Source organism: Vulpes lagopus, chromosome 2 (genome assembly GCF_018345385.1).
Source record: "Vulpes lagopus strain Blue_001 chromosome 2, ASM1834538v1, whole genome shotgun sequence".
NCBI classification, from domain to species: Eukaryota; Metazoa; Chordata; class Mammalia; order Carnivora; family Canidae; genus Vulpes; species Vulpes lagopus.
Window position 1 is genome coordinate 127,900,203 of NC_054825.1, and position 24,935 is coordinate 127,925,137.

Sequence of the window (24,935 nt, forward strand, 5' to 3'; positions counted from 1 at the left end):
TATTTTGACAGGTGATTTCAATACCATGTAGCTATTTATTTATTCTGGGCCTGGGACATAAACACAAACATCTTGGCCTCCAATTGCACACGTTAAGACTATCAGGACTCTGTCAGAACCAAATGTGGGGATTGCAGGGCAGAGGGTCTGCTTAAAACGCTGACGTTGGAGAATGAGGTCGGCAGATACTTTGAGCTAAAGGAGAAATCCCCTCACAATTTTAAAGTTAACAGAACAGCAGAATTATCCGCGTTAACCAGCTCCCTTTCTCCCAGTTGTTTGCTTATTTTCTCTGTAAAAGTCAACAACAGGACAGTCTGGGAAGACCATGGGAAGCTAATAAAGTAGGCAATGTCGTTTCCACCTCCGGAGGTAGACAATGGAGCATGGAGAAAGGAATTCATTCCAAGCTTGACATGAACATATTTTTTACCAGTCCTGGTTGGGGTGAAGGGGACTCACCCCACGGAGTGGGAATAAAACTGGTGTGAAGATCAGGAAATAGGAAATGGGGAAATGATTTATAACTGAAATGAACATTGTTTCAAGGATCTTGTTGCCTCCTGGGCACCCCACACACCTGCAGGCACCTAGCTGGCTAACCCTGGCAACCCAAGGCCCACAGACCAGCAACATCAATATCACTGGGGAGTTTGCTTGAAATGCAGGGTCCTAGGCCCCACTGCAGACCTCTTGAGTCATAGTCTGCAGTATATCATGATCCCCAGGGGATTCCTATGCTTATTCAAGATTAGGAGTTTTAGTTTAAATTACCATGTGATAGGGTTTATTCCAGACGGGTATGGCTTGTTTTAAGGAAAAACATTGAGAAAGTATGTTCTCCAAAGTAGGGAGACATAAGGTGAGTAGTTAAGTACCAGAATGGTGATCTACAACATTTTGGTCTCTTTAGAGGAAAAGTGACTTGTAGACTTTCTTTCTTTCTTTCTTTCTTTTTTTTTTTTTTTTTAAGATTTTATTTATTTATTCATGAGAGACTCAGCGAGAGAGGCAGAGACACAGGCAGAGGGAGAATAGGCTCTGTCCCTGATGTGGGACTCGATTCCAGGATCCCGGGGTCACTCCGGGGTTTTATTCCCACTCCTATTTCTTGATCTTCACATCAGTTTTATTCCCACTCAGCCAAAGGCTGACACTCAACCACTGAGCCACCCAGGTGTCCAATTTATAGACTTTCCTAATGTCAAAACTCGGTTGCATGTGGGAGTTTCAGCCGATCCCTCCAATTCCTCCCTGCTTTACCTGGGAAATGAGAAGAATATAGTCTCCCTACCTTTCTGGATCTATAGTTGCAGCTTGATACTGTGGGAGCCTGCGGCTGGTCCGTGTCTGTTCTCACTTTTCCCAGTATATCTTTTAGGCCCAGTCTGATAATTAACAAGATAGTAAACTTTTGGGCATCAAAACAAACCTTAATGTTTAGAAGGAACTGACTGCTGGGGTAGGTCCAGAAGGAGGTTTGTGCAGTTTGTACTATTTCCAAATCCCACATCAAATGCACCAAATAATGTATGGGAGCTCTGCAGAGCTTGCCTATAGGATACTCTTGATATTTTTCTAGCACATAGGTGGATTTCAAAGATTCTGTCTTATGATGGTGTTAGTGAAGATAGGCAGCACCTCATGATGCAGAGCATAGATTTTTAAAAAGATATTTATTGGACCATGTCACTATATTGTATAGTTTTCTATACACTAAAAACAAAACCTTAACCAGCAGTCAGTAATCCCTAAGGAAAAAAATTAGAGTATACTACAATATTTCCATTATTTTAATTCCATTTGAGAACTTGGAAGCCAAAGTGCTTTCAAAGCATTCTGCAGATGAGTTACTCCAAAATCATCTCCTACTAAGAAAATTCTGAGGGCAGCCTGGGTGGCTTAAGGGTTTAGCGCAGCTTCAGCCTAGTAGGGATCCTGGAGACCCGGGATCGGGTCCCACGTCGGGCTCCCTGCGCAGAGCCTGCTTCTCCCTCTGCCTGTGTCTCTGCCTCTCTCTCTCTCTCTGTCTCTCATGAATAAATAAATAAAATCTTAAAAAAAAAAAAAGAAAATTCTGATTGATGACACATATTCTATTCCTGAAATCAGAATCTCTTTTCCAAATCATCCTATAGGAATTCCATTCTTAATACTGCACAAAATACATGAGTTCTCTATCCAAGACTGCCCAGCTATGGAGTAGAAGTATCACTAAGTGGTGGCTGCTGGGAATATGCAAGCCACATACTAAGTAAGATAAACAATATCCTTCACTCAACAAGTATTTATTGAGTACACAATGTCTAAATACAGGCCTGGAGTAATTAGAATAGCAGTTAAAATTTTAGTGAATGCTATCAGGCAACCTTCTACACAGTTCTCACATACTATTTAATTTATTTATAAAATAATCCCATAGTTTGGTAGATTTGGAGGCTGAAGCCCAGAACGCCCAAATAATTTGGCTGAGATCACACAATTAATAAGTGGTAGAGCTAAGATCTGGAACTAGGAAGTTGTCTCGTGAGTTGGTACTCTTAATCCCAATACGATCCACAGCTCTAAGAAGATAGATCCTACCGTTGCTTTCATGGCACTTACTATTTCACAGGGAAGATAGACGTTAAATGACTAATTGCAAGTCTGACAAATTTTAAGTCTGGTGAGTTTTATGCTATAGAAGTGTATCAAAGGGGGGTCTGAAGTCTTTCAGAATAAGTCACAAATTTAAGTTGCAAGTGAGAATTCCTGGTATAAAGTTTCCACAGCAAGGCCAGAATATGGAGCTAGAGCCCAATTAGGGTGAAACTGGATGAGTTACGGTAATGATGCTGAGTTTTATTTGGAGAAGAATGGAAAACTGTTAAATCAAGTGAGAGACTGCCCCAATCTGATTATGACGACAGCAGGGTGGAGTAGTGGAGAGTGGGTGGCTTGGAGGTGGTGGGAAGGCCCCTGTGGGAGGCTGTTGCAATAGGATGATGGTTTTGCCAGAGTGTCGGCCGTGGGGATGGGACATGTGGTTGGGGGTCAAGGAAAAGGAGTTCAATTTCTGAAATGTAAAATATGAATAGTGAAGCTTAATATAGACTCATTGACTTGATAAAACATAACCAAGTATAGCAAACCATGGAGCCTCTCCTCCATATTTTATCCTCCACAGGATGGGCCAGGCACCCTGCAAAGTGGTTTGTGTGCTTTTATCATTGATCTTTACAACGACCCTGTCAGGCTAGCACTGTTTAGATTCCCATTTGACATATGAGGAAGATGAGGCTGGGGAGGGTTAAGTGAGGTCCCAAGGTCACAAGAAAAGTGGCAGAAGCAGTGCTAAAGCTCTAGGGTGTCTGATCCCACCAACTACAGTCCTCACGTGTCTCTTTTCAGAGCTTATCTGACGATAAGACTCACCTATAACACTTGTTGAACAGACTTATCTCTGGGCTCCCTCTCTGGATGTGCTGATTCGGTGAGCTGGGGCCCGGGATCCGTGTACTCACAAATTCCATCACCACTTTCCCCTCATGCTGCTTAGTTTTATTCACAGAACTGATCACAACTGGAAATCTTGTTGTGTTATGTATTGATTTATTACCTAGCAGCTCCTCTAGAACAAACCCCCCAGAAGGTCACGGCTTTGGCCCCTGGAATGTGCCAGGATCCTCTTTCCCGCCCCTCCCCTCTCCCTGGAGGACCCTGAGGGCCCCTGGCCCTGTCTCCTGGCTTCTATCCTTGCTCCTCCTTTGACCCATCTCCATACTGAAGTCACAGTGATCTTTGAGACATGTCAGTTTACTCGGCCATCAATCCCTTCCTCATATCCTTAGAACAAGAATGCTACAATCTGGCCCTTACTTCCTCCCTCGGTCCCTCAATCCAGCCAGGCACTCAGCCTCCAGTGTGACCCAAGTGCTCTGAGCATCAAGGGTCCCATGGGAGGCTCCCAAGCGCACTTTTCCTGGAGGTACCAGAGTTGCCCTCACTGCCACAGTGTGGAGGTAGTGAGGCCGGAGGCCACAGTCCCCAGTGGCCACTCCCCTGCCTACTTCCCCTTCTGGGTATTCATGAGGCTTCAAGAGAGAGCCGTTTGCTGGCTGACTCAGAGACAGGCTCAGCAGGCTAAGCTCTGCGGCTGTACTGCTGACCCAGGTGGAAGGCACGAGAAGGTGTCCTGAGTGGGAGTTCAGGGAGGGCTGTTCAGCTGTCCCGGTGGGCAGAGGCAGAGCAGAGAATGCAGGGAGGTCTCCCACAGAAGAACTCTGCGGTGGCTCCCTGGGTGGCCCGGCCAGCACAGCCTGCTGTGTTCTGTGCAGTTAAAAGCAAGCTGCGGGTGGAGGGACCTCTGTGCTGGGGCCGAGCGCGGCTTACGCCACACATGGCTAAAGTACACAGACGATTAGCAATCAGGGCAAGGACCTCCCTGCTGCAGAAAATGACACAGGGGTTACTTCTCTGTAAACAGCCCCAGAAAAGCCCCGGTTCCTTTTATGGGCTGTCTCTCCTCCCTTTGAGAAGTTGCAAATGCACCCACCCAGGGCTTTGGCTCTCAATCCACCAACGGGCAGGAGCCACGCGCGCGTGCACACACGTGTGTGCACCCCACCATCTGGGCAGCAGCACGCCCGGAAGGCCCTAGGATCTCTCAGAAGGCTGCGCCCTCAGACCCAGTGGGCGCTGTGTGGAACCAGAGGAGCTTGAAAGTAGAAAACAGGGGATCCCTGGGTGGCGCAGCGGTTTGGCGCCTGCCTTTGGCCCAGCGCACGATCCTGGAGACCCGGGATCGAATCCCACGTCGGGCTCCCGGTGCATGGAGCCTGCTTCTCCCTCTGCCTGTGTCTCTGCCTCTCTCTCTGTGTGTGTGACTATCATAAATAAATTAAAAAAAAAAAAAAAAAAGAAAGTAGAAAACAGGTGGCCCTTGGTCGGAGTGGCCCGGCAATGGGGAGCATCCCTCGTGGGCCCAGTGTCCTGCATCTTTGTTTCCTGGGTCCCTGGTAAGAACAAAAGAGAGCATTTGCACGTTGCCTGTTATTTATTCCAAATTAAAATATCCTGAGTAATCTTTCCAGCCCTCCTTAGAAAAGATGAGACAGAGACTTAAGGGGTTTTAAAAGCCTCAAATCCTACTCAGATCTATGACACCAGAGCCTTTTGGAGTCTGCAGCAAAGTGATTTTGAGGCGTCCCTCTACCTGGGAAGTCCAAAGCAACATTCTTTGGGAACAAAGATTTGTGCTTGTATTAATGGCCATTAAACTTGTGAATGACGGAAGGCCCCACACAGGCCTAAGCAGCAAAGGAGATTTCTGGGCTTCTGCAGCTGGAAAGTCCAGATGGGTTAAGGCGCGCATTCCAGGGGTAGCAGTGAAAGCAAACACGTACTGAATCCTGAGCACAGATCGCACTAGCCTGGGCATTTAACCCTCAAGCCACACAATGATCATGGCCCTATCCCCAACCCATTTTGCAGAGGAGCAGGGTGAGGAACAAGACTTGTATCTGGAGGCTGACAGGGCCTGGATGGGACCATGAGGCCCTAACCCCCTAATCTGATCTCTGAATGCCACTCAGTCTGGCTCCCAGTCTCCTTAGGCAGTTGTCTCTGCCACCTTCTGAACTTGTCCCATCCTACCCACCAGGCGCAGGCTTCCCCCCTTCCTGGGGAAGCCCCCTGGGGAAAGCCTCCCCCCACCCCCCACCCTGCTCTGGGGGGCTTCAGGCCAGAGCAGTCTCTTGCTGCCGCTCTACAGAGCAGGTAGGGGGGCCAGGCAGGAAATACAAACATGTGACAAGGGCCATGTGCTGGGGACACTGTGACAACCAGGACCAGCCACCGCGCGGATATGTGGCCCGGGGGTCTCCAGATCCTCTAATTTTCAAGAAAACCAGAAATCTGGACTTTTCATGTAAAAGTTTCTGCTTTTGAAAATGTTATGCAGGCCTAACCACATGCATTTTGGAGTCACTGGTATTCGATTTCTGCTCTCCATTAGAGTCTTGGGGAAGCAGCCCTAGGGGCTCACCTGTCTTTGAGGCAGCTCCTTTAGCCAGGGGTGCTTCCTCCACCTGGGACCCGGTTAGCTACTGGAGGTGGGGGATGTTGGGGGGTGATGCGCAAAGGGAGATGAGACCAGAGCCCTGCTGAGACCACCCAGCCCATGGGTGGCATCTCCAAAGAAGAAATGATTGAGTAAAGTCTAGAACGTCTGCACAGCCCCTTGTATGAGTCCATAGTCCCTTAGAGCAAATCGTAAGAGAAAAAAAATATTCCATTTAAAGTTAAAGTTGGTTATTTTTTGGACTAGCTTCAAAGCAGAGATGAACAGAATGGGCTAAGAGGTGGCCAGTGTGAGCAATAGTGGCGTTTCTCCAGCCTCTAATGATGTGCCTTAGTCAGAAACCAGGGGACCCACGGAGGTTGGGCTGGGAGCTTGGTTTCCATTTCCTATTCAAAGGTTAGCCTGTCTGATGAGATAAACACAAAGGAGCCAGAGGTGGTACGATTGTAACAGTCGCTGATTATATCGGATACTTTACCTGCGAGGCATTTCCACCTTGGGGCGGGGGCGGACTCTGATGAGCAGCTCTTGTGGGCCTTTCTGGGTGGGGTTCTAACCACGTAGTCCAGCTAGAAGCCCTGCCATGTGCTTCACCACAGACTTCGGGTTCCTAACTGAACAATTCTGCTGCACAGATTTGAATATTTTCCTGTCCTTGGTAGGATGGGTTCAGGAGGTGCTCCCCTACGTGGTACAGAGATCTGAGCACCAGCAGGGGTCCCTCTGCCCTCTAGTCAGAGCCTAAGGTTACTCGTGGCACTATCTTTCCTCAGGCTTAACACACTGTGCATCTTTGTTAAGCGTAGGTGGTTCTACACTAACCTGGAAGGATGGTGTGTTAGTGCGTGTGACAAGCTGCTTGGAAACCGTCGGCCCTGTTTCAGCTGCTACATACAACTCTTCCTCTCATAAAGGCCTCTGGGGACAGGCACTGTGAGCCCATTTTCCAGAGGATGACACCGAGTCTCCAGGAGTTGGAGGGAAGCTATACATGATAGTTATATTTAGTATTCAGATAACAAGTGTCAGGGGCAGGATGCCAGGAGTATCACATAGAATGCTGTTGGCCACAGTTAGCAGAAAATTCTAATGCAACTGAGTTAGAAATGAGGAAACTCATTATCTATCAGGAGCCTAGGTCTGGAGGTTGGGGGCCGCTGCTTAAGTTCATGGCTCAAATGACACCATCAGGAACCCAGATTCTTTCTTTCTATTTGTCATCTTCGGCAGGTCGGCCTTGACCTCAGTCCTCACTGGCCTACTTGGCTGCATTCCACCCAGACTCACCCACACCTGGCATGAGGGAGGCAGCGGGGCCGCCACCTGGGCCGCTCGTGCCCTTACCTTACACATGACTTTGAAGGACCCACACCTTAGCTAGTCTGAGTTTTGCTGTAAAGTTACATTAGCAATGCCCATTTTCTTTCAGTTAGCCTAATAGGTTGAAAAGAGCTCTTCGTTTATGTTTTAGACAAAAGGTGTGTACCAGTCCAGGCTTGGAAATGAGTGAGAATTTTCTCCATTGCAAGTGACTCAAGTCCTGTCCTCCCACTTGTGACTTCTGCTCTGCATGATGATTGAGAAGTTAGATCTGGAAATCTGGCCACAAAGATTACTTAATGGATTCATGCCTCAGTTTCCACCTCTGTAAAATGGGGATCATATTACAATCCGCTCATAGGGTTGCTCAGTAAGGATTCAGTAAGTTAGTACATGGGAAATCCTTGGAACGGGGTCTGGCCTACTGTAAGGGTTCAGTAGGCTCCAGGTCTTAGTGTTGGTCTCCAAGGTGCCTCAAGAATGAGGCAGCTTTGATGTGACAGCCGTGCAGCCTGTGCTTCTAATGAAGAGTGAGGGCTAGCCCACTGCCTCAGATCCCAGAGAGGACTCTGTGGTTCAAATAGCCCCCTTTCAGCCCAAGCTGGGGCTTGAGCCATGCCCCACCACTCCGTGCAGGGACTGAGGTCCCCCCCAGGCCTCCCCAGGCATTGAGAAGAAGGAGTGGTTTCCTAAAGGGGATCCAGAAGGCTATGACCAGAGCAAGGGTGGTAGGTGTGCCACATGGATGATGCTACAGATGACTCGCCATCATTCCTTCTGCTGTTGATCCCTGGGAGCGGGCATTTGGACTCAACATGTGACTATATTAGACACCGTTTTAGCAGCTGCGGTTGTGAGACATTTTTTGGGCATAATATAATTCTTTATTCTGCTGTCCAGACTGCAGTGTCATCTCTAAGAACTCTCTGAGTATTTGATCTTACTTAGATTACTGAATTTTTTATAGTAAAAATTTGGAGGGGTAAATGATACCATCAGAGGCGAACTCAGCATTGATAGATGTGTAAAGAAAAACCAAAAACCACCCTTTCATTGCACTTCTTTGGTTATATAAGCAGGGTAAAAATTTGGTAGGAACCAGAAAGAAAGCAGGTAGCAGCTGTGTCTGCTCCATTAGGATAACCCGAGGAGTGTGGCTCGCTGGGAAACACACAGGCCCTTCAAGAGGTGCCCTGGGCTCGTGTGGGGCACTGGGGCACCTCAGGTGGGCCTCCCCACCATGCCGTCCCCCTTCAGGCCTGAGGACATAGCTTTATCACCTCTGTGCCCCAGGGCTCCTGCCGTGACAGAACATGTATGGGCTTTGTAATGGTTTATGAACAAAACTTATAATGCCTGTAAAAAATGTTTCTTTAGGGGCACCTGGTGGTCCAGTGGTTGAGGGTCTGCCTTTGGCTCAGGTTGTGTTCCCAGGGTCCTGAGATCGAGTCCCTGCAGGGAGCCTGCTTCTCCCTCCCTCTATGTCCCTGCCCCTCTCTCTCTCTCTCATGAATGAATGAATAAATAAAATCTTAAAAAAAAAAACCCAAAGAACCCTTTTTTTTTTTCCAAAGAACCCTTTTTAAAAAATAATGCAGTGCATTATAAATCATTTTTCTGAAGCCTGAAACTTGCTATGTGTGAGCAAGTACTTGGTAAAGTACTTTTTTATGCCAACAGAATATTTTTGAAATGTAAAAGCCACAGACCTCCAAGTAACATCTTCCATTTAATCCTCATTTTTGGGCAGCCTGGGTGGCTCAGCAGTTTAGCACCACCTTCAGCTCAGGGCATGATCCTGGAGACCTGGGATCGAGTCCCACATCAGGCTCCCTGCATGGAGCCTACTTCTCCCTCTGCCTGTGTCTCTCTCTCTCTCTCTCTCTGTGTGTGTGTGTGTCTCTCATGAATATATAAATAAAATCTTTTTTAAAAATCCTCATTTTTTTTTACACGTACATGGTTTACAAAGTGAAACAGTTTTGCGACATCCAAACCAAAGCAGTCTGCCCATCCCGCCTTACCCATCCCCCTTCCCACCCTTCTGGCAAATGTAACTCCTTCCAGATCTTTCTTCCGTTGTTTATCTCCATGTTGTAAAATAATAACCTTACATTGCTATTCTGTAAGTTTATAGTTTTTGATATTGTCCTCATCTATCTGAGCTGCTATAACAAAGCACCACTGATTGGGGAGTTTGTAAAAAAACAGAGATTCATTTCTCACAGTATGGAGGCTGGATGTCCGAGATTAGGGTGCCAGCGTGATCAGGTTCTGGTGAGTGCCCTCTTCGGGGTTGCACACAGCTGACCTTTGGCTGTGTCCTCACATGGGGAGCAGAGGAAGCAAGCTTTCTTGTGACTCTCCCGAGGGCACTAATCCCATGTGTAAAGGTTCCATCCTCATGACCTCATCTAACCCTAATTACCTCCTGAAGGCCTCACCTAACACCATCACACTCTAGGGTAGGACTTAAATATCTCCCCCCACGATTTTGGGGGGGGGGTGTGATGGATATTCAATGCATGATAGGTATCACCTACTAACTTCTAACTATAGAATATAAAGTCTGGCTCCTTTCATATGCCCTTCCCAACATTCTCTCCATACAGTTATTTCTATAATTTTTTGATTAAACTAAAACTCATTTTTGCTAATATCAGGATTATATAAATAGCTGAGCTGTGTGGTATATATACTATGATTATTTCCTTTCAGAGTCACTTGTTTGTCTCTCTGGCAGCTAAAAATTGCTTCATATTTTCATTTCCAAATTTTGTAATGTACCTATCATTTATTCATCCTCAAATTCTTTGCCACAGTATACATTTCTCAAAACATTCTAACGCATCTAGTAATCTATGTGATTCATATTTTTCTTGGTGATTATCCTTCTGGGGATTTCTGTTCCAATCTATGAGTTATTTTACTCAATCTCTTCTCCATAGACTTTTTCCCCAGAGGATTCCTCTTTCCACTTCTGGTGAACTGGTTCTTTCTTAGACAAGCTGTAGTGTAGAGCCACTGTCATCAACCTAGGGATCTCATCCCTCACCCTAAGAATTCTAATTTGTGTTGGAATGTTTGTTTCTTGGATCCCATATTTTCCTCATTCTTGGTATATTTCCTTGCTTTAGTGAATTATACCCTTCCAATAGCTTCCCATTTTTGGTTTTGGTTTTTTCTGAGGCTTACATGTCTGAAAATGAAAATATATTTATTTTTTACTTTCACTTTTTGGTTGATAACTTGGATGAGGGTGATAAAATTCTAGATTGGAAATCATTTTGAAGGTATTACTTTTCTGGCTTCTGTCCTGGTTCTGACAAGTCTAATGCCATTTCGATTCCTGGTCTTTTGTGGGTGCCCTGTTTTTCTCTCAAGAACATAGTAGCATCATCTCTTTCTCAAACATTCTGAAAATTTAAGGTGGTCTGCTCTGATGTATTTTGTTTGCTGTTTGTTTCATTTATCGTGCCAAATAGTTGGTAGGAATTTTCCATCAGGAGACTTTGGTGCTGGGAAATTCTCTTACTTTATTTTCTGATAATTTTCCTCATGCAGAGTGAAGTCCAGCTTTAAAATTTGGTGGACTAACCGTCTAATTATTTTGGTATTTGCTATCTTATTTTCTAATCCCTTGTTTATATGTCTTCCATTTAAAAAAAATGTATTTCTTGAGGTGCCTAGGTGGCTCAGTTGGTTAAGCTGACTTGATTTTGGCTCAGGTCATGATCTCAGGGTTGTGAGATTGAGCTCTGTGTCAGGGATTTTCTCTCGCCTTCTCCCTCTGCCCCTCCTCTGCCTGCATGCTCTCTCTCTTGCAAATAAATAAATATTTTAAAAAATGTATTTCAACTCGATCTTTCAACTTCTATGATGAAGTTTTTAAAATTCATGTTATTACTTTTGTAAATTCTTCTTTATGTGGCATCTTGATCTTGTTTTATGAGTACAATATCTCCTTTCTTTACTTAAAAAATGAATTACAGATTTTAAAAAGATATCTTGATGTCTACCTTATCTCTTTTTTCTTGTTTTTTTTTTTCTCTTTGTTCACAAAGACTTCCCTCAAGTATCTGCTAACCTTTGCATTTTATTTAAGAGTGACTGTTAAAATAGTACAGGAAACTCTGTATTGTGTGCAAAGGTTTTCCTTATGTTGTAGTGTCCCAAAGGGTAATTGGCTATTTTGTTAGAAACTCCCAAATGTCATTACTGATAGTCAAGTCTGGGGTCAATCAGTTTTTCCAGAGAAGGACTCTCTAATTTCCTGCTATGGGATGAGGTGGAGGGGAGGGTCCATGCCTGACTTTTAGAGCTCAGAGCCAAGTGAGTAAAGAGGCTTGACTTTGACCTTACCTGCTGTTTACCTTGGGGACCAGGTCCCTGGGCTTGGACTCTCTCTGTTTTATCATCTTTAAAGAGTGACTCTCTTTCTGGATAACAGAGGGCTGATCTGTTGTGCCCAAGATTGTGTATCCAAGAAACCACCAAGGAACCAACACTGATGCAAGCGCACGAGGGTTTATTTGCAAGCTCGAGCTTGTGTGCAAGTATACCCGACACAGCGGAGCAGGGACTTGGACCCCGAGGTTAAGAGGCGTACCAGTTTAATAGGGGCCAGTGGCCAATGAGTTTGTAACACACAGAAAGTTGCATAGTCATGTCGGTCCACACGCAGGTGGCCGATTGAATTACAATTTACCCTATAGTGACCGTTTGAACTAGCCTATCACTCTGGTCAGAATTGGCGTGCAGGTTTGGCGGGCAAAAGGCGGGTTTACATTCTTAGCCAGTTTGGCTAAGGGTGTGCTCAGCAGCTTGACTAGGGTGGGGCAGCGCCTTAAGCAATAAGCAGGTCATGTGGGGGTTATACATGAGATGGCGGGTGTAGCACAAAATGGAGTTAGTCCTGCTCTGCTTGTCCAGGGGTAGGGGATTTTTGTTAAATTCCTTGGGTCCCACAGGTCCTATGCTGTGTGGGGTTAGCAAGGGGACTGTGACTTCATTCTCAACCTGACCACCAGGACTCTTCCCAAGAGAAACACCTGATGCTTCTATTCCCAAGATTTCCTCTAGGCATGAACCCACCTATAGCCCTGGGCCCAGAACTGGCTTTCTGACTCCTCTAGTCTGCTCACTTAATCACCATTAGATATGACTGCTACCTTCTGACCTCCCTCTGCTCTGACTTCTTGCATATCCTCTTTTGCCCTTGTGGATCAATGTCTTTTTATCTTTTTTCTGTCACTTTAATGGTGTTTTGGGAGGGAGTAGAGAGGAATTTGTGTGTAATTCATCATGTTTACATAAATTTTCATAAATCCATAACACCTAAAGTCATTAACCAACCCACTTGTGTATCTCTCATTCACATTTGGGACAACTCCTTTGTCTCTTAACTGCCCACCACATTTCCAGTGAATTGGCCTTACTTCTTAGTTGTGGTGGGGGTGGGGGTGGGGGTAACCTCATGGCAAGAGCCTCCAGTTTCTATGCAGAATTAGAGCAGGTGATAAAGAAACCTCTGCTAATCTCTAGAATATTAGACACTGTTCCCAGGTCTAGGTAACTCTGAATATGCCAGACTTTTCTTAAGGAATTAAATAACAACGTAAGCTTTTGTTAAAGCTTCCAAATTTAAAATGATGTTGTATGAGGGAAAAGTCCCACAACAAAACGTTCTGGTGTCTGAGAGAACAGCCATTGCTCTTTTTTAGCCCTTTGCTTAAAAAAAAAAAAAAAAAAAAAAGTTCTCTGGATATAATGGAGGAAAAGTAGGATTGAGGGCTGGAGGGACTCGAAAGCCCACCCTAGGGTGTTTGTAGAAAAGGCAAGAACTGCTTGGAGCGATGGCATCCTGGCTGAGAGTGGCCCTTCTGGTCTGAGCCCAGTTCTCAGCTGAACAATATGGGTGAGCTGTGCCTATTTCTTCCCCAGGCTGAGGACATGGTAATTCACAGGCTATATCCTGGGTTTCTGCTGGTGGAGACGGTGATCAAGGACTCATTGATAATGCATTGCAGGAACAGACATCCTCTTGGCTATAGGGCAGAGTTTGAATCCTGGAGCTGGGTCCCTGGTGGACCTTGCAGATTCTGTGCTGAGAGGCTGCCAGGAGGCCAGCAGGACATTGGGAATGGTACCAGCTGTGGACTGGGCTCCCTTTGGGTACAGAATGCTTTATTCAGTGGAGAAAAAGTTCTGGGGCATATGAATAAAGCCTTTGGATTCCATGTAGAGGGCTGTTTAACTCTCTCCCTCTTCTTCATGCTTTGAACACAGCCAAAGGCATTTGGAACTTGGCCGACATTGATCATATCATAGGTGACAATGGAATCTGAGCCACCCAAAATCAATGACAAATCAAATCTCTAACAACTGGCTGTCAGGACTTGTCTGCAGCACTGTGACATTGCTAGTTGAGTACTCTTTGTATAAACACACTCGTATTAATATGTAAACTATTTTACTATTAATACTATACTATATAATATAATAGTATTATATATATATATTATATATTATAATACTATTAATATGTAAACTATTTCCTTCCCAGTGAAGAGGCTCTTTATAAGACAGCTCTCATGTTCCTACCTGGTGAATGAAAAAAGGTGTTCTCTCTAGGTATGAGGGTTCTGATGTGGGGACAGGATGCAATGTTTGATCCAGCGATATCTGGCTCCAATCCAGTCCAAGGTTCTGTGATCCAGGCCTGGGAAAGGAAGGAGGACAGCAGGGTTGTGGAGGTGGGAAGATGAGCTCTGGCAGGGAGGGGGAGTGTGAGTGTACTGAGTAGAAAAGTGCCCCCCCTCCCCAAAATATGCCCAAGTCAACCTATGGAATCCGTGGACTTTTTTTGGAAAGAGTCTTTGCAAGTGTGATCAATTAAAAGATCTCAAGATGAGGTCATCCTGCATTTAGGGTAGGCCAAATCCAATGACTAGTAGGTGTCCTTGCAAGAGAAAGGGGGAGGGGGGCAGACATTTGAGCCAGAGAGACACACAGGGAAGAATGCCATGTGAAGAAGGAGGCAGTGATTGGAGTGATGCTGTCATAGCCAAGGAAGAGGCAGGAAGGAAAAAAGTCTTTGCTAGAACCTCTGGACTGAACATGGCCCTGCCAGCACCTTGATTTCAGACTTCTGGCCTCCAGAACCTTGAAGGAGTAAATTTCTATTGTTTCAAGCTACCAGATTTGTGGTAATTTGTTGCAGCAGCCATAGTAAGCAAATGAAATGGAGGAGATCTGGAAAAGAAGAGTAGGAAGACAGGAAGACAAAGAGGTGAGAGAGGGAACAGCTGTGGAGGCAGAGGCAGGGAGAGGCATGGCTGGTCTGCTCACAGGGCCATAACAAAATAGTACAGACAGGCTGAAATGGCAGAAATGAATATTTTCACAGATCTGGATGCTGGGAGTTAAAAATCAGGGTGTCAGCATGGTTGGTTTCTAGTGAGGACTCTCTTCCTGGCTTGTAGACCTTCTCCCTGTGTGCTCACGTGCAGAGAAAGAGCAAGAGCAAGCTCTCTGGTATCTCTTCTTATAGAGATGCTAATCCCATTATGAGGGCCCCAACCTTATGACCTGATCTAAACTTGATGTTTTTCCAACGTCCCCATCTCCAAATGCCATCTCCTTGGCGGTTGGGTCTTCCACACATGACTTTTGGGGAGACATAGCTCAATCCAAGTCACTATCTTACTGCATAAATCTCCCAGCAAAGGTCTGGCAATTTAGTAGTTGAAACTGGACAAAACTCTGATGCACAAAACAGGCAAAATTAAACAAACAAACAAACAAAAGGATAATTTAACCTGGAAGAGAGAACACACTGCCTTGGGTTTAATTAGGCTCTAAGGACTAACCCAACAGTTTGAATGGTAGTTAAGGCAGGTGGGGCAGTCATTCATCAGATCTGCAAAATGAGGACTAAGGGTGTTACCTGTTTAGTCCCACTATCTTCCTCTTCCCTCATTATTCTGCAAAGAGGGGTTTCCGGACAGGTTACTCTCCTGTTATGGGCTGAATTGTGCTCTTCTCCCCTTCCCCCATTCCCAATTCTTATATTGAAGTCCTAACCCCAAGTACCTCATGATATGATTGATGGTATTTGGAGCCTATCTATACCTTTATTTTTTTTTTTTTTTTAATTTTTATTTATTTATGATAGTCACAGAGAGAGAGAGAGAGGCAGAGACACAGGCGGAGGGAGAAGCAGGCTCCATGCACCGGGAGCCTGATGTGGGATTCGATCCCGGGTCTCCAGGATCGCGCCCTGGGCCAAAGGCAGGCGCCAAACCGCTGCGCCACCCAGGGATCCCCTATCTATACCTTTAAAGAGGTAATTAAATTATCTGAGGTCATTAGGGTGGGCTCTAATCCAATCTGGCTCATGTTCTCACAAAAAGAGGAGGTTAGGACATGGACACACCTAGAGGAAAGACCCTGTGAAGACACAGAGAGAAAATGATCATCTACAAGCCAAGGAGAGAGGCTGAGAAGAAACCAATTCTATTGACACTTTGATCTTGAACTTCTAGCCTCCAGAACTGTGAGAAAATAAATTTGTTATTTAAACCATCCAGTCTGTGGTACTTTGTTTTGGCCCAAGAAACCTAATATACCTTCTCCAAGCCCAGCTCTTCAGGTAGAACCCTCCTTGCTCTATAAACAGGCTCCTGATGAACAAACCACCTCTACTCCATTGCTGCTCTTGGCCTGTTGGAGTCAGGGACACATTGCAATCCTTATTCACTCCCTTCTAACCTCAACAAGTTACTCAATCTCTTTGAATCTTCAAAGAGATTCAAAGGCTTCAAAGGCTGCTTCATTCATAAAACTTTATATAATGAACTCTCCCTGGGCATGCACATTAAATGAACTATGTAACCTATGTAAACCTATGTAAACAGACTTAATGCAGCTGAAGTCCAACCACTCTAGAATCTTCTCCAGTTTTACCTACTGTAGGGGACATTTGGCATGTTTTGCAGCCCAGCACTGAGTAATCTGCCTCTTTGGGGGAAATGCCAAGATCTATGGGAGGTTGGGCCATGTCTCCCACTGTGTGATGAATCTTCTAGCAACTTATCTTTGGGAGGCAGACAATATGACTGGTTCAGCCAGACTCTCCCATCAGCCCCTAGACTCTTGAAGGAGTGACATAAAGAACTGATGGAGGTGACAGTAGAGAAAAAAGACAAGAAATGTGGCAACAAGGGCCCAGGGACCTGGTGGTGCTATCCACTGGGCTGCACCACTGATGGTAGCACAAGCAACAAGTCTTGGGGGGTGGCTTTTCTACATTTTTGTCTAGTACCCCTTTGTTTTTGTCTATACCTAGAACTGGATCTTCCAGATTGCATATAAATTTCATACATTGCTTTCCAATGATTTTGATCTTTAAATCAATACAATAGAATCCTTTCCTGCTCAAGTTAGAATTGGTTCCTGTTGTTTGCCACCAAGTGCTCTCATGGGCACATCAATGTTGTGTTTCTATTTGCAGTTGGTTTCCTTGCTCTCTGTTTTCATGGGGCCTGTCTCAGTTGGCAATCAGATTGGAAAGTTATTTTGCAAATTATTTCACACTAAGGTGAGAAAGATATGCATAAAATAATAATTTTCCCCAAAAACATTTGCATTTTGAAGAGGGCAAGGAAATAAGTGATGCTAAGAAGTTAGAATTCTATTTAACTGTCAGTGGAAGAGTTGATCTTTAGGGCTAAATCTGTATGTATAGCAGACTTGTGATGCCTCTGGAATTCTGTTGTTCAAGGCATTGTCTAGTCTGCTTTGGCTGAGACAAGTTAATTTGAGTGGGTACCTTCCATGTTGGTCCTTCTGCTGGCACAGGTAGAGAGCATAGCTGTCATTCAGGTTTGTGTTTTATTTAGATTTTGCAGTTTTAAATGGAAGGTTCTGAATTTCTTACTTGAAAGCCCACCCAGATGCCCTATTGACCAGCATTGGCAGGTAAAGGTCACATTTTGTCCAAATGAGTAGGGGCGTGGGGGAGAGGACAAGGAGAGCATTTTTCTAAATATCTTAACGTGTTGTTCAGGATTGATGACATGTGGCATGACTAAGACAAGAATTTCTAAGCAGATTCAATGGGGCAGGGTGAGGGTGGAGGTGGAGAACCAGTTTAAGTTGGAGATACCAGGGACAGCTTGAGCCAAAACACAAATTTCAGGTCAATTCCTTTAGCCAGCCTACTATTGCTGGCTCCCAACTGCCACTACCATGTCATTTTCATGGAGACTTTAATCAGCTCTTGATGACCTTGCATCTAGAAAAGGAAGAGGACAGAAGATGGGGGAAAGGACAGGAATAGAAGCAGAGTTAGGAATGGGGCATTCTCTGTGAATTAGTAACTTCTAAGTAGAACCTAGGCAGGTATAGCAAGGACAAATTGTTAAGTGAAGCAAAGAAAACAGAAAGGCAATCTGGGAAATGACACAGTTCTCATCATCAGGCTCTTTATTTATGAAAATATGTGATGATCCATTTGGTTGTGAGACTTAAGGATCCTGCCTGCCTGCCTGCCCTGGTCATAGTCTGGGAGAAGAGATGGATGTCTTATTGTGCACTGAATAGTCAGGATACTGAATTTCTGAGTTTTTGTCCGGGTAAGAGCCTGTGAACAGCAGTAGTAATGAGACTAGGCCTCCCAAATAAAGTGGCTAACCAAAACCTAAGGAGAGCATCAGCTGTGAAATAAAGAAGTAACCATCTTGTGACATTGTTGAAGGACTAACTTTAAGGTCAACTCACCGCATTTGGTAAATCTCAGTAGGGTAAATTTCATGAGGGCTTTGAAATGGACTCTTACCTCCTTTAGTCATGTCAAAAGGGAATTTTGGCTTCTGAGGCTAGGTAGTTTCTGGGGGTGCTTTTCAAATGCCAACCCATGTTGCCTCAGGGAATATTTTCTAACTCACTGTTCTGCCAGCCAAGATCACATCATCAAGTCATTGCTCACTCCTCCCTCTCTGTAGCTCCCCAAATCCATCAGCCAACAGAATCTCTCCCACTCTCCACTCCCACTGACTCTACTTTGTCTATATTTGTCCTGTTTCTGGCTCTATCCACAGGCTCCTCAGGGATCTTTCAGCTTCTAGGTTCTTCTCCCCAATTCAACTTGTCCTGTCCACTACTGCCAAATTAAAAAACACCCAAACTTCCACATTATTTACAAAATATTAGATTTAGAATCAAGATCTTATTCATCTGGGCCCTTCTTAGTTTTCTAGAAATGAGAGAAGAATTTTAATTAATTGTGGTTTTACACTTCCCAAGATTCTAACAGATGTTGAGAAAGAGTGTTGTCCTGGAAGAACAATGGCTGGGTGTTCTGCTTTTAGATAAATGTCCAAAGAAACCCAAATGATACTTTTTATAATTAAAGAATGCAAACCCCATGAAGACATAGTCTAATATGTTTTCTTCCTTAGATTTTAAGCCATATGACTGCAATTATGTGGCTGGGTGGCATCTGAGGGGCTAACCAAGGGATGGAAAGCCAAAGCTGAGGAGGTGGAAAAGGAAGAGATGGAGAAAGCCAGGGTGGTAATCTCTAGATGGAAGCCAGATGAGAAGACTCCCTTCCAGCCCATGCTCAAATGGTAGCAACAAACACACACAGACAACACACACTCAAATATATATGCATGTACACACACACAGAGTTCCTTTATGCACTAACTCATCAGTGCTCTTGGATTTCTAAAGCAATCATTTCACGGTTGGGTTGCCTTGTTCTTTAGACTTCAGTTTTTCTCACTTGGATATTGCCCATTCCCTTAACAAGTTTGGTAGACATGGGGGGAAAAGAGCTAATGATCTCCTAAATAGTAACTCTTTGGGGCATCCTCCTCTCTTCTCTCTTTTTTTCTCATACATTGTTTTTGTAGTCTAATATCCTGAGCAGTGTGAGATGATCCAAAATTTCTCAAAACCTTTGAGTGCACAGCATCATATAATAGGATTGCTTGCAAGTATAATTCAGAGAAGTCTTTGTCCAGAGATACAAAAGTTACCATCAGTTATTTAAAATGGTCTATTACTAGCTTGGATTTGAAAGTTTCCTTCACTATTACATGTATCCATGTGGGCATGCTTAAGTTTTGCTGTTTGGGGCTTAGCCACATTGTAGAGAAACACAAAGATGTAAGAAATAAATTGAAAAAAGGTCCATAGAGACAGATTTTACATCATAAAAGAGTACATTATTAGGTGTTATAAAAATACAAATATTGCAGACTGTATTTTATATACTGCTTCCAAGAATAAAGCTATGCCAAATCTGGGGTGGGGGGGAAGGCATTGATTAATCAGATTTCTGGATGGTCCTTTCCTTTCACCCTTAGCACTACTGTGCTGTTTTATAGGCAGTAACCCAGGCACCAAAGAAAAATGGATCTGAACAGAGGCCTTGGAGGATCCAACTTGAGGACTAATTATTGCCTTGTTAAACAGTGAGACAGAGTTATTGCAAATTTTTGGGTGTGGCAGTTCAAACATATTTTATAAGACAAGTTTCTGGAAACCAAGAATTTCTCAAATTTAATAAGTAACTGAAAGAGTAATTTACAGAAATGTAGTCTCTCCATGGTCTCCATGTTTTTTTCATGAAACAAAAAAATAAAAGGGATGATGTTAAATGGGAAATGGAATAGAGGTAACCCTTCCACACGGTTTTTTGAAATTCCTTTCAAAGCAACTATCTACCAGACAATGTTACCAAATGTCCTGTATAGCTATTGTCCTGAAGGCTAGAATTCTGAAATCAAGAGCAGGGCCATGGTCTCTTGGAAGGCCCTAAGAGAGAGATCCTTTCCTGCCTCTTCTGACTGCTGGTGGTTGCCAGCAATCCTTGGTATTCCTTGGCTTGTCATCATATCACTCCAGTCTCTGCTTCTGTGATCACATGGCATTCCTCCTATATGTATGTGTCTACATTTCCCTCCTCTTACAAGGATATCAGTCATTGGATTAGGCCTACTCAGAATCCAGTATGCTGTCATCTGAACTTGATTATAGCTACGAAGACCCTATTTCCAAATAAGATTGTATTCATAGGTACTGGGGGTTAGGACTTCAACATCCCATTCTTAGTCCATGATGTCACCATTAAGAGAATATGCCAGAAGTTCTTTGTAATTTATATACAAGGGTATTAGTAATAGCTCCATACTCGAAATAAAACTACCCAGAGTAAGATTAACTTCTGCATGACAGCATGAGGAGCTCTGCAGGCCCACTGTAGGAAAACTGGAGAAAAATTATAGAACGCTGATCATTTCAACCTTGTGGGAATGGTTCTAAGAAAAGATAGTAACTGAAGAAACTTCTACTCAAGAACATTTACAAAAATTTGGTAAGATAGGTGAGTGTCTGTGATATTTGAACCGAAACTGCTTCCTTCCTTCCCAGCTCCAGTCCAGCAGGGTGGAGATTCCACTCCAAACTTCTGTAGCCAAGAACACAGGGTTCCCTCTCCCTCCAGCATGCAGAGGACTTTCTTCCCCAGAGAAGCAGTATGGTAGTGTTTCTCATCCTGTCCACAGCTACCTGTTTCTGAGACTAAGTTCCAGATGAGTATGGTTGAGAGGTGGGGCCCCTTCTTCTGTTACTTAGCTGCCACTTGTAGAATAGAGCGTCTCCCTTCAGCATGGCATGCTGAGAAGGGTATGGCTCTGGTTACTCTTGCTCTGGCTCATGAGGTGGTGGAAGATGTAAACTTAGAGAATTTCTGGCTGCCCCTACCTCTCTACCTCTCTACCTGGCTGCCCCTACCCCTCAGCATCTAGAGTAGAGGTGTCACTCAGAAAGAAGCTTGCCATTGTCCCTATCTCCAGCTCTAGAACCTGGCTCAAATGTTTTGCTAAAGAATGGGGCTGGAGAGAGGAGGAAAAGTAGGCCATTAAAAACCTAGTTCCTAATATTTTTCCAAAGGAATTAAATTCTTTTGCAACAGTGCTTGGAGAAAGTCAAACTAAGCATGCTCTCAAAAACCATGGAGGTTGTGGTGATAGGCAGCTGGGAAAATATTTAAGATACTGAAGACCGAATTGTAAGCCTGCTAGTCTGCAGGAGGAAGCTCTGCAGGAGAAAATATTATACTCAGAATGAGTCCCTAGGGAGGAGAAAGTACAGCAACTTACGAGTAATGGAAGACCAGAAGGAGAGGAGAGAAGGGAGCAGAAAAATATTTGAAGAAATAGTGGCTGAAAACTTTTCAAATTTATTGAGAGATATTGGTCTTGGTCTATAGTTTTCTTTTCTTATAAATCTTTGTCTGGTTTTGGTCCTAAGGTAATGCTGATCTCATAAAATGAGTTAGGAAGGACCTCCTTTTCTCCTATCTACTGAAAAAGCTTGTAGATAATTGGCATAATTTATTCCTTAAATATTTGTAGAATTCACTAGTGAACCCATGTGGGTCTGACACTTTCTGTTTTGAAGGCTATTAAATTACTGATTTAGTTTCTTTACTAGATACAGGCCCATTCAGATTGTTTGTTTCTTCTCCCGTGAGTTTTGGTAGATTATGTCTTTCAAGGAATTGGTTCATTTCACTTAGGCTACCAAATTTGTAGATATAGAGTTGCTCATAATATCTCCAAATTTATTGAAAAACAATTAACCTACACATCTAAGAAGTGCAACAAAGTCCAAATAGGATTAATTCACAGCAAGCCACAGAGACACATTAAAGTAAAAATTTTGAAAGTTAAAAACGAGGAGAAAATCTTGAAAGCAGCAAGAGAAAATGACTAACAAGGAACCCTCAATAATATCAATAGCTAACTTCTCAGTAGAAACAATTGAGGCCTAAAAACAGTGGGATAACATAATCAAAATGTTCAATGAGAAAATATAAACTAAGAATTCTGTTTCAGGCAAACTATCTTTTAAAAAATAAAAGTGAAATAAAGACTTCCCCAGATAAACAAAAACTGAGAAAATTTGTTGCTAGTTTGCTGTATAAAAAATATTAAAGGAACTTCTTCATACTGAAAGTAAGTGACCCCAAATGGTAATTCAATTCACGTGAATAAACAAAGACCACAAGAAATTAAGTAATTACAAAACAGAGTTTATTTATTTATTTATTTTAATTAATTTTTATTGGTGTTCAATTTACCAACATACAGAAAAACACCCAGTGCTCATCCCATCAAGTGTCCACGTCAGTGCCCGTCACCCATTCCCCTCCAACACCTGCCCTCCTCCCCTTCCACCACCCCTAGTTCGTTTCCCCGAGTTAGGAGTCTTTATGTTCTGTCTCCCTTCCTGATATTTCCCAACATTTCTTCTCCCTTCCTTTATATTCCCTTTCACTATTATTCATATTCCCCAAATGAATGAGAACATACACTGTTTGTCCTTCTCCGATTGACTTACTTCACTCAGCATAATACCCTCCAGTTCCATCCACGTTGAAGCAAATGGTGGGTATTTGTCGTTTCTAATGGCTGAGTAATATTCCATTGTATACATAAACCACATCTTCTTTTTTTTTTTTTTAATTTTATTTATTTATGATAGGCACACAGTGAGAGAGAGAGAAGCAGAGGCATAGGCAGAGGGAGAAGCAGGCTCCATGCACCGGGAGCCCGACGTGGGATTCGATCCCGGGAAACCACATCTTCTTTATCCATTCATCTTTCGATGGACACCGAGGCTCCTTCCACAGTTTGGCTATTGTGGCCATTGCTGATAGAAACATCGGGGTGCAGGTGTCCCGACGTTTCATTGCATCTGAATCTTTGGGGTAAATCCCCAACAGTGCAATTGCTGGGTCGTAGGGCAGGTCTATTTTTAACTCTTTGAGGAACCTCCACACAGTTTTCCAGAGTGGCTGCACCAGTTCACATTCCCACCAACAGTGTAAGAGGGTTCCCTTTTCTCCACATCCTCTCCAACATTTGTTGTTTCCTGCCTTGTTAATTTTCCCCATTCTCACTGGTGTGAGGTGGTATCTCATTGTGGTTTTGATTTGTATTTCCCTGATGGCAAGTGATGCAGAGCATTTTCTCATGTGCTTGTTGGCCATGTCTATGTCTTCCTCTGAGAGATTTCTCTTCATGTCTTTTGCCCATTTCATGATTGGATTGTTTGTTTCTTTGGTGTTGAGTTTAATAAGTTCTTTATAGATTTTGGAAACTAGCCCTTTATCTGATATGTCATTTGCAAATATCTTCTCCCATTCTGTAGGTTGTCTTTTAGTTTTGTTGACTGTATCCTTTGCTGTGCAAAAGCTTCTTATCTTGATGAAGTCCCAATAGTTCATTTTTGCTTTTGTTTCTTTTGCCTTTGTGGATGTATCTTGCAAGAAGTTACTGTGGCCAAGTTCAAAAAGGGTGTTGCCTGTGTTCTCCTCTAGGATTTTGATGGAATCTTGTCTCACATTTAGATCTCTCATCCATTTTGAGTTTATCTTTGTGTATGGTGAAAGAGAGTGGTCCAGTTTCATTCTTCTGCATGTGGATGTCCAATTTTCCCAGCACCATTTATTGAAGAGACTGTCTTTCTTCCAATGGATAGTCTTTCCTCCTTTATCGAATATTAGATGACCGTACATTTCAGGGTCCACTTCTGGCTTCTCTATTCTGTTCCATTGATCTATGTGTCTGTTTTTGTGCCAGTACCACACTGTCTTTTTTTTTTTTTTTTTTTTTTTAGTACCACACTGTCTTGATGACCACAGCTTTGTAGTACAACCTGAAATCTGGCATTGTGATGCCCCCAGCTATGGTTTTCTTTTTTAAAATTCCCCTGGCTATTCGGGGTCTTTTCTGAAAAACAGAGTTTAAATGCACATGTTCTCCCTTCTTCTCTTAATTGATTTTAGGACACTGGTATAAAACGATATGTAGATAATGTATTTGGAGCCTGTGAACACATAAGTATGAAGAATATTTATTTTATCAGTAATAGCACAAAGGATGCGAATGGGAGCAAAGCTCTATTAGGCTAAGGAAATTACTTCAGACTACAAAATAATAATTATAATGATGTTTTGGGTTTGTAACATCAATAGATCTAATATGTGTAAAAATAATATGACAAAAAGGGAGGACAAGGAATATATAAGAGTAATGTTTCTATACATCAATGAAATTAAGCTAGTGTAAACCAGAAGCTAATTCTGATAAGATGTATGTGGTAAACTCTAGAAGAACTACTAAAAATAGTAAAAAAAAAAAAAAAAAAAAAATCAGTAAAGAAGTACAATGCTACATTAGAAAATATTATACTCATATTTACTTAATGTAAAAGAACTGTAAAGTAGGAATAGAGGGCAAAAAGACATGAGACAGATAGAAAACAAAAAGCAAAATGACACACATAAATTGAACTATCTCAATAATAACATTAAATGTGAATGGATTAAACAATCCAGCCAAAAGACCAAAATTGTGAGACTATATTTTTAAAAATATTTCAACTATATGCTGTCTACAGGAGACACATTTTATATTCAAAGATGCAAAGAGATTGAAAATAGAAATATGACAAAAGACACAGCATGCAAACA

At 43.3% G+C, this 24,935-nt stretch overlaps 1 long non-coding RNA gene across 2 annotated transcripts in view; it reads left to right on the plus strand.

Annotated features, from left to right (window-relative positions):
* Positions 1-24,935, plus strand: part of LOC121485786 — a 77,031-nt gene that overhangs the window by 18,092 nt on the left and 34,004 nt on the right. The window lies entirely within an intron of this gene.